The sequence below is a fragment of the Sciurus vulgaris genome, assembly GCF_902686455.1.
Source record: "Sciurus vulgaris genome assembly, chromosome: 9".
Taxonomy (NCBI): domain Eukaryota; kingdom Metazoa; phylum Chordata; class Mammalia; order Rodentia; family Sciuridae; genus Sciurus; species Sciurus vulgaris.
In genome coordinates this window covers 60,357,822-60,367,689 of record NC_136469.1, presented here as the reverse complement: position 1 = coordinate 60,367,689, position 9,868 = coordinate 60,357,822, and the positions used below count along the sequence as shown (strand labels likewise).

At 35.6% G+C, this 9,868-nt stretch overlaps 1 pseudogene across 1 annotated transcript; it reads right to left on the bottom strand.

The window, feature by feature from the left end:
- Positions 1-419: 419 nt before the first annotated feature.
- On the bottom strand, positions 420-1,988 carry LOC306669252 (protein NDRG3-like; annotated as a pseudogene). Its single transcript has 2 exons — positions 1,655-1,988; positions 420-1,047 (listed from the first exon to the last, which is right to left on the bottom strand). The product of its transcript is annotated as a protein NDRG3-like (transcript).
- Between the last annotated feature and the right edge of the window lie 7,880 nt (positions 1,989-9,868).

Below are 9,868 nucleotides of genomic sequence, written 5' to 3'. Positions count from 1 at the left end.
TTGTTTTTTTGCAGAAGCGCCATAAGAAAGCATGTCTAAAATCACAGAACTCTTTACACATATGGATGTGGTATCCAAGAATCTTATCAGATACGGAGGGAAACAGGAGAAAACTGGTAAGAGAAGATATGGAGAATGGGTCAGCTTAAGATGTTGGAAAGTTACAGTAATGGCAAGGATGCGGTTCTTGGTAGATATAAAAAAAAAAGGGTAGGTGGACAGAGAGTGATAAATCCAGGCTACTATAGAGAGGTTCAGTGGCTATGTGTGGAGATAAAGATAAAGAAGGCCAGTTTATGGGATGAAATGTTATATTATGGAGTGTCATCTGAAGAATGGTAGTCTTGCATGGTCTGAGGAGGAGCATCTGCTTAGCAGGACAGCTCCCTGGTCTGGTGTCTGTCCAGGGCATCAGGGAATCACGGGATTTTTGACTGATTTATGCTGACAGACTGACTGAAGGGACATTCTCCACAGCCTATGCTTCTGGAGGTTGAGTGGAATCAGTATTGGGTGAGTTGGGTCATGCTAGTAGATGGTATGTAGCCCATTCCTTGCAAAAAGTACTTGAAAAACTCGGTGACCTTTCCAGCCTGAAATACTTGGGGCAGTCCCATAGAGTCTGCCATTCTTAGTGAATGGGTTGAGATGAGAATTTCCTTCAACTACAGCCTTGGCAGCAGGTGAATTCTCTTACTACCAGTAAAGTAGAACACGTTAATGTTTTAATCTGTCATTATTTTGGCCCAGTATGAGTCTTTTGATCTTTACATCTCTGTGTTCATCATAGGAACCCAGGAAAAGCTTTCGGTTTTATTGGTTGATATCTTGGGCAATACTTATGTACATTTGGCCTGCAATTCTTCCTACCCAAAGTGATGAGCCAAAGCAATTAGCACATGGGTCAACGTTAATGAGCACAAAGTCTTCCACTAACTCAGGATGATTGAGTGCAAAACTGCTGAGGATGTAGAATCCAGCTCCAACTCTAATCCCACTGATGTTTTTCAGACTTAAATGGGTAAGAACAGGAGGTAGCAAGTCCCCCAAAGTCAAAGGTCAAATGTTTTCTCTGATAAGCAGAAGCTAATCCAAAAAAGGGGTGTTTTACAAAACTGAAGAAAGCTCAGTGAAGTAGACAAAGGGGATTGAAAGGGAGGGATGGGATAAGGAAAGAACATTGGAATGAATCTGACCTAATTTTTCTATGCACATGTATGAATACACCACATCTCACCATGGTGTGTATTCACAAGACACTAATAAGAAAAAGCAACCTATAAGTAAATAGCCGAAAGATCCAATAAAGTAGAGGGAAGGGAAGGGGGGAAGTACTGGGGAATGAATTAGAACAAATTTTATTCCATGCTTTTATAATTTTGTCAAAATGAATTCTAATGTTATGTATAACTAAAAAGAATCAATAAAACAGCAACCAAAAAACAAACAAACAAACAAACAAACAAACAAAAAAAAAAAAACAAAAACCAAGATCTCAACTATAATATTTGCAGGTGGTGGTGTAGTAAGTACAAATGTAATGAAAGTAAACAAGTGATTTCAGTACTAAAAAGAAGAAGAAGAAGAAGGAGGAGGAGGAGAATAATAATAATAATAATAATAATAATAATAATAATAGGACCAGCATTTAAGCCAGCTCATCCATCATGGGGTACTGGTAACCTGTTGAGAAAGAGGGTATACCTTCCTGCTGGCCTGAGGCATCCACATGACAGACAGCAAAGCTCTGGGTGATCTCTTGCAGAACCTCAAAGTTAACTAACTTGTTGAAACAGGATTTATGGTTTAGCCTAAGGTCATGTCAGGATGACAGGTCTGTTTCCCTTTGGGAAATCTCTTATAATGACATGGACCATGCCATGAGTTGTTTCTGTGTCGAGTTCCTGACAATCAAAGTCCTGGAAGTTTTGTGTACCAGTCTCATCATTTAGAAATGATTTGATCTCTGCGAGTTGAACATAATGGAGTTCATCTATGAGGACTGATGAGAATAGAGGAGTCTCAAGAATAAATCAGTAACTGTGAGGGTTGGTGTAGCAGCAAGCAGCCTGTGCTTTGCATTTTAAAATTCCAAACGACATTATTAGTATTTCCTACATTATTAACTTTCAATGACTTTATTGTGTTTCATCCATTATTGTATTCCACATAAAATATGCTCTTATTGTATTTTGGGGGTTTTCCATTTTTGATATTATAAATAACAAATGAAAATCCTTACACAGAATTGTTCTTTGCATGAAGAATGATTTTCATGAAATGGATTCATAGATGTGAATTCCTTTAACAAAGGATATGAGCTTTTCAAAAATTGTGTATATATATATGTGTATAGCTTATATATATACACACGGTGTATAGCTTGAATAAGTTTTTACCTATTTATATATGTATGTAATTCTTTTCCAAATCTTAATATAGAACATTTTCAGTGCCTCAGAAGGCTCTCTCATCTGCCCCATCAGTCAGTATCTTCAAAGGCATGCACTGTTTTGACTTCTATTGATATGGAATAATTTTGCTTGTTTTTGAACTTCATTATAAACAGAAGTGCATAGTTCTTACTCTTGTTCCTATTTTTTCTCAATAGCAAGTCTGCAAAATTCATTTGCTATTGCAAAAAACAACTGTTTACTATTTAAAATTTCTGTGTGGAATTCCACTCCCTAAATACCGACAGTCCCGGCCTCTTGGTGCTTCAACCTGTGCTGTTTCAACTTGATGATGGTGTAAAAGCAATATGCATTCAGTAGACATCATTTTGGATACTGAGTTTTGATCTCTTGCCAGGCTACTGGTATGCAGTATGATGCTCTCTCATCATGCTGTGCAGTGGCAGTGAGCTCTTGGTTTTGGAGTTCACTGGAGCATGGAGTAGGATCTGGCACAGGCCCCCTGGGCCACATCAGCTGACAGAGGGAACATTTATATCTGAGTCTGTGTGCTCTTTCCCCCTCTCCCGATAAAGCCACCAGGATTCAATCATCAAGACTCCATGTTAATGACCTAATCTACTATAATCACTTCCCATGGGTCCTACCTTGAAATACCTTAGTTGGATTAAGTTTCCACCCATTAATACCATTAACCTAAAGTTTTGGGAATTAAACCCTTATATGAGTTCTGGGTGACAAACCACATTCAAACCTTCTCACTCAACTTTTCCTTCAACCAGAACAATAAGCAGTTATTTTTCCACATCTGTCCCCATTTCTGCTCTCCCCCTCCTCTTCCTGTGACTGCTCCACCCTCCTTTGGCTTATTCTCCAGGGAACTCCGGAAGTGCTTTTTGTTTATGTGACTAACTTGAACAGTGTGCACTTTCCTCTGTCATCTGTTCTACACACAAAAACTGTTTTCTAGGTTCAATTTGAGTGAAAAAATACACAAGTAAAAAATGGAGGAGTGCAGTTTTCTTCTTCCCTCTTTTTCTTTTTTTCCCCTATCCAAGAAAACTGGGTTTGAATCTCTTGCCAGGGCAGCTTAATAGTAGTTATTCTTAGAAATTAAATTTGCTTAGATTTTAGTCTTGAACTTCAGTGTTGAATTAAATTGATATTCATTCATATCCATTCCTATTTCATTTCATGAAGCTGCTACCAGTCAGAACATTTCTATAGCAAGGTTGATATACACTCAGATATGCCAAGAAATAATTGAAATGAATTTTGTCAATCCATTTTTATAACATGATTTTCAGGTGTTCTTCCTATCAAAAGCTTTGGAAGTAATAAAAATAATCATAGGCCTTGTTTTGCAGAAAAAAAAAAAAAACAACTAAGGCTCAGAGTGAATGAGCAACTTTCCCATGATTACATAGCTGATAACCCACAGATCTGAGTTTTACCTGGCTTTGAAGTTCAGTTCCTTCCTTTATTCTCTGATGTCCTTAAGTGACTTGTAGAAAAGTTACAGAATAATAACGACCTTGCTAATAGCTAACATTCTTTTAGTTCTTAATATGTGCCAGCCACTGTATACTTTAGTCAATGAAATAATTTAATCTTCATAATAAGCCCAAGAGTTACTGTTATCTTTTGAAGGAGTGGTGGCCAAGTGCAGGCAAACAGGTAAGAGGGTACTAAAAGACTAGTACTGCCTATGCACCCTACAGTTGGGGGAAATTTAGCTCCTATTTATTCACTTGTTCCCCTCGTCAGTATTATTAATTTGTGCTTTTTCCTTTTGAACTCTTTACTGATACTTTTTTCAAGAATTTTTTTTTTTTTTTTTTTTTTTTTTTGTGGTGCTGGGGATCGAACCCAGGGCCTTGTGCTTACAAGGCAAGCACTCTACAGACTGAGCTATCTCCCCAGCCCAAGAATTATTTTTTAATAATGCCAATGATTCTATTAGTTTATTGCTTAGACCAAAATACACTTCATCTTTTAAAAAACCCTCAAAATATGAAGCAAATCTTGACAAAATAACCGTCAAGCAACATTCTGTTGCTATGCAGAACTACACACAGATGACGAAGGTGTGCTCTGATTTTGCAGTTCCTGAGGGCAGCAGAAGTTCCAGCTATGTGAATCTTTTGATGAGGTATGCTGCAGTCCTGCCACCTCTTATCATACTTGAAAGACTCTTTATTTTTACTTTGGAGAAAGAATATTCTGCCAAAGTCTAAAGTGGCAGGAATTGTTGAAACTACAGAATATACTACAGAAATGTTAGTACTTGGGTTATAATATCTCATAGTAATTATCTCAGCACATTCAGTTTTAATTTTTTGCCAGTTTGCTTTTTAAATCATTTCAAACAAAGCAGCATTAATGGTATCTCTGAAAGGTTACTTGAGAATTGTTTTTATGTCTTTGGTGTGTCTACCACACTAGATTTTTCACCCATTTTTAATGGGACTGGGCTAAGAAATGCAGACAAAGTCAGTAGCTGTACTTAGTCTTTGAAATCTTATATTTTGATGGGCAGTTGCTGTATCAATTACAGGATCAAAAATAATGCACTATAAAAAATGATGCACTGTAAACCTTTACCCTGAAGAATCTGCAGATCACAGAATAATCATATATGCTCTGAAACACATGACAAAAATTCTTTTTTTTTCTTTTTTTTTGCTACCGATGACTGAACCCAGGGGTATTCTATTATTGAGCTACACCCCCAGATCTTTTTATTTTTTTTTATTTTTCTTTTATTAGAGCTTTATGACTATACATAGTAGTTGGGTTCATTCCGACATATGCATACTTGCATAGAAATTGATTTCAGTTCATGAATTCCCTTTTTCTCCCCCTTCCTCCTTCCTCAAGTCTACTAGACTTCCTTTACCTTTGTCTATCAATTTGTATTTGATAGGTTCCTTATGTACTCCTATCCTTCCCTCCTCCTTTTTTTTACTTCACTCTAGCTGTTGCATGTGAGAGAAAATATTCAACCTTTGAGTTTCTGAATTTGGCCAATTTCACTTAGCAAGATATTCTCTATTTCTGTCCATTTACTGGAAAATACCAAAATTTCATTCTTTTTAATGGTTGAGTAGAACTCCATTGTGTGTGTGTGTGTGTGTGTATATATATATATATATATATATATATGTACAGACATATATATATATATATATATATATATATATGCGCCACAACTTGTTAATCCCTTCATCTATTGAGGGGCATTGGGGTTGATTCCATAGTTTAGCTCTTGTGAATTGTGCTGCTATAAACATTGATATGGCTGTGTCACTGTAGTATGCCAATTTTAGATGTTTTGAGAAAATAACCAGGAGTGAGATAGCTGGATCAGCTAGATTTTTGAGACAACTCCACACTGCTTTCCAGAGTGGTTGTACTAGTCTGCAGTCCCACCAACAATGTACCAGTGTTCCTTTCTCCCCACAAACTCTTCAGCATTTATTATTGTTTATATTGACCATTGCTATTCTGACTGGAGTGAGATGAAATCTTAGTGTAGTTCTGATTTACCTTTCTCTGATTGCTAGAGATGTTGAACATTTTTTCTTGTCCATTTTTATTGGTCTTTTGCGTTTCTTCTATTGAGAAGTTTCCATTTTAGTGTTTTTGCTCATTTATTGATTGGGTTATTTATTTATTTTTTTGGTGTTAAGTTTTATGATTTCTTTGTATATTAATCCCCTATTGGAGAAGTAGCTGGCCAAGATTTTCTTCTATTCTGTAGTCTGTATTTTCATTCCCTTAAGCATTTCCTTAGCTGCACAGAAGTTTTTAGTTTAATGGCTTCCCACTTAATGATCATTGGTTTTATTTCTTGTGCTTTGGGAGTTTGTTAAGCAAGTCTGTGCCAGCATCTATGTGGAAGTGTTGACCCTATGTTTTCTTCTAAAAGTTGTAAGGTTTCTGGACTAATTCCTAAGTCTTCGAACCATTTTTTTTTTTTTTTTGTGCGTGAAAGGGGTCTAATTTCGTTTTTCTACATAGAGATTTCCAGTATTCCAAGCACCACTTGTTAAAAAGGTTATCTTTTCTCTAAGATATATTTTTGGCACCCTCATCAAATATCAGTGAGTTTGTCTCTGTGTCTTCTACTCTATTCTCTTGGTCTTCTTGACTATTTTGTTGCCAATACTATGCTGTTTTTGTTATTACAGCCCTGTAATAAAATTTCAGATCGGATGTTATGATGTCTCCTGCTTCACTTTTTTTGCTTAGTACTACTTTAGCTATTCTAGGTCTCTTATTATTCCAAATGAATTTAAGAATTTTTTTTCTAATTCTGTGAAGAATGTCATTAGTATTTTGATGGGGATTGCATTGAATGTGTATATTGCTTTCAGTAATGTGGCCATTATGACAATATTGATTGTGCCTATTCAAGAACATGGATTGTCTTTCCATCTTCAAAGGTCTTCTTCAATTTCTTCCTTCAGTTTCTATAATTTTCATTGTAGAGTTCTTTTACCTCCTTGGTTAGATTAATTCCCAAGTATTTACAATTTTTTGAGGTTATTGTGAATGGGATGATTTTCCTAATTTCTTCCTTGATTGAATCACTATTGAAATATAGAAAAGCTATTGATTTATGGGTGTCAATCTTATGCCCTGCTACTTTGCTAAATTTGTTTATAAACTCTAGACGTCTTCTGGTGGAGTTTATTTTTATTTTCTAGATGTAGGATCATACCATTGGCAGAGATAGTTTGACTTCTTCTCTTCCTATTTGAATCCCTTTGATTTCCTTTTGTTGCTTGATTGCTGTGGCTAATTATTTGAGAACTATATTGAATGAGAGTGGTAAGAGTGGACAGGCTTTTTATGTTCTTGAATTTAATGGAAATACTTTTTTCTCCATTTAGTATGATATTGGTTTTGGGTTGGTCATAAATGACCTTTATGATATTGAGGTAAGTTTGTTTGATCCCTAGCTTCTCCAGTGTTTTTAACATGAATAGATGTTGAATTTTATCAAAAGCCTTTTCTGCATATATTGAGGTGATCATGTGATTTCTGTTCTTAATTCTGTTTAAGTGATGAATTACATTTATTTATTTGTATATGTTGAACTCACCTTGCATCCCTGGAATGAAACCCACTTGATCATGGTGTGTTATCTTCTTGATGTGGTTTGCTAATATTTTATTTAGGATTTTTGCATCCATGTTTGTCAGAGATATTGGTCTGTAGTTTTCTTTCCTTATATTTGTGTCTTTGTCTGGTTTTAATATCAGGGTTATACTAGCTTCATAAGATATTTGGGAGTATTTCCTCTCTTTCAATTTCATGAAATAGTTTGAGAAAGACTGACGTTAATTCTTCTGTAAAGGTCTGGTAGAACTCAGTTGAGAATCCATTGGGCCCAGGGATTTTCTTTTTTGAAAGACCTTTAATTTTTAGTTTCATTAGTTGATATTTGTCTGTTTAGGATTTCTATATCTTCCTGGTTCAATTTGGGCAGGTCATATGTGTCTAGGAATTTGTCCATGTCATCTAGATTTTCCATTTTATTGGAATATAAATTTTAAAAATAATATCTGATAATCTTCTGGATTTCAGAGGAATCTGTGGTGGTATCTCTTTTATCATGCTGTTTCTGTTCATTTGCTTCTTCTCAATATTTATCTTAGTTTGGTTAAGGGATTGTCAATTTTATTTATCTTTTCAAAGAACCAACTCTTTGGTACATTGATCCTGTGTATTATTTTCAGTTTTGCTGATTTCAACTCTAATCTTTGCCAGGGTCCAGCCCTAGCAGGAGTCCATGAGTTCCACACTGGTAAACGGGGTGCGGGGAGACAGCGTCGGCAATGGATGGAGAATGAAAGACACAGACTCTAGTTCTGGTGCAATCAATCCCACTTTATTCTGGGGAAGGCTGGGTTTATATACATTTTTCTTTAGGCTTTGATAACAGGCTTGTGATTAATAAAATCAAAGAACTTTCCAAAGCATAGGTAGAAATTGTTTTTACCGAAAGATTATGAGAAAACAGTAACCTTACAGATTATCCTTACTAAATCACAATTATTTTAAGAATATCTAACTATGTCAATGAGCTAATACAATGTTTATTTCCTTAATATCTAAACTCTATATGACCTAAGACTATTTTTATTACTTTTGCGGTAAAGCGATAGACAAATAATGTCATGTGACCATCTCTACTAGGTCCTTCTGGTTAATATCTAAATTGCTGAGTTAAGGGTTACAGGAGGGCAGCGGTCCCAATGGTTATTGTGTACCAACGTTTATTATAGGGGTGACATATTTTTTGTAGGAAGGAAGGAATGTTATGAAACCTTATTTTTTACCTTTCCACCACACATAAACAAAACCATCATCTGGATTAAACCACCCTGTAGGAGACAGGGGGAGATCTATAGCTACCTTCTCTAAGAGCTTGCCTTTAGGGGGGTACCAGGGCTTGCCATTGATAAAATAAGCTGGTCCATATCTAGTAGCTACTGTGGGAGGTGCTTTGTGCTTAGAACTTGGGGAAACATTGTTATCTATAAGTTTCTGTGCCCCAACAGGTTCTGGCTGTGCCAGTAAATGCAGTGTTTGATTTTTAACATAATAAAAACATTATCCTGTAGTGAGGTTAACATCACAGGGTTTCAACATGTGTTTTGTCTTCATGACAGAAAACTTGGAATGGAACCACCATTTGACCAAGTTATCCCACTCCTTGGTATATAGCCAAAGGATTTAAAAACAACATGCTACAGTGACACAGTTACATCAATGTTTATAGCAGCTCAATTCACAGTAGCCAAGCTATGGAACCAAACTAGGTGCCCTTCAACAGACAAATGGTTAAAAAAAAAAATGTGATATACATACAGAATGGACTATTACTCAACCATAAATAAGAATTAAATTATGTTATTTCCTGGTAAATGGATGGAACTAGAGACTTTCATGCTAAGATAAAAGAGCTAGACCCCAAAAATCAAAAGTCAAATATTCTCTTTGATATGTGGTTGCTAAAACACAATAATAGTGGAAGAAGGAGGAATAGAAGTTCATTGGATTAGACAAAAGAGAATGAAGGGAAGGGAGGGGAGATGAAAACAGGAAAGACAGTAGAATGAATTGAGCATAACTTTACTGTGTTCATAAATGAATGCCTGATCAGTGAAATGCCACATCATGTACAACCACAAGAATTTGAACCTAATTAGAATAGGTTATATTCTGTGTATGTATAATATGCCAAAATACACTCTACTATCATGTATATCTAAAAAAGAACAAATTAAAAAATAATGCAGAAAGCAAAAGATCACTTCAACAATGAGATAGAGACTCTAAAAAAAAAAAAAAACCAAAAATTTTCAAAATGAAGAAATCAATAAACCAAATTAAAAAATTCACTGGAAAATATCACCAGCAGAATAGACCACTTGGAAGAA